The sequence below is a fragment of the Euphorbia lathyris genome, chromosome 7 (assembly GCF_963576675.1).
Source record: "Euphorbia lathyris chromosome 7, ddEupLath1.1, whole genome shotgun sequence".
Taxonomy (NCBI): Eukaryota; Viridiplantae; Streptophyta; class Magnoliopsida; order Malpighiales; family Euphorbiaceae; genus Euphorbia; species Euphorbia lathyris.
In genome coordinates, this window is record NC_088916.1 from 17173001 (window position 1) to 17173725 (window position 725).

Below are 725 nucleotides of genomic sequence, written 5' to 3' on the forward strand. Positions count from 1 at the left end.
GTTAGACCCCAGATTAATGCAAATCAATTTGAAATTAAGCCTGCATTGCTTAATATGTTGTAAAATAATGTAACATTTTACGGGTTACCTAACGAAAATCCTAATACCCACTTGACAAATTTCTTAGAAATTTGTGACACTTTTAAAATTACTGATGTAACTGTAGAAGCAATCAAACTTCGCCTTTTTCCTTTTACTTTGAAGGATCGAGCCAAAGAGTGGTTAACATCTATGCCAGCCGCATCAATTGAGACTTGGGAGCAATTAGCCCAAGCATTTTTATCAAAAAATTTTCCTTTAGCAAAAACCGCAAGAGTCATTAAAGAGTTAACATCTTTTTCTCAAAATGATAATGAAACTCTTTATGAGGCTTGGGAACGTTTTAAAGAACTTCAACGTTTATGCCCACACCACCAATTGCCCGCTGAACTTTTAATGCAAACATTTTATAATGGACTAAATCCTACAACTAGAGGTTCATTGGACGCTATGTCTGGAGGGTTATTCATGAAGAAAACATCTGCCCAAGCAAGAGAACTATTAGAGGAAATGGCAATCAACAACAGTATGTGGCCCGCGGAACGTGGACACCTACCATCAGCGAAACCATCATCTTCAACTACATCATCAGTTAAAGGTATAGTGAATCTTGATCCAGTAGCGATGTTGCAAGCCCAATTTTCTGCCTTGTCGCACAAAATTGATAGGTTTATGGCACCGTGTGA

General features: G+C 37.7%; 1 non-coding gene across 1 annotated transcript; it reads right to left on the minus strand.

Annotated features, from left to right (window-relative positions):
• Positions 1 to 312: 312 nt before the first annotated feature.
• On the minus strand, positions 313 to 419 carry LOC136201582 (small nucleolar RNA R71). The gene has a single exon (XR_010673930.1). It is a non-coding gene; the product is annotated as a small nucleolar RNA R71 (small nucleolar RNA).
• Positions 420 to 725: the final 306 nt, after the last annotated feature.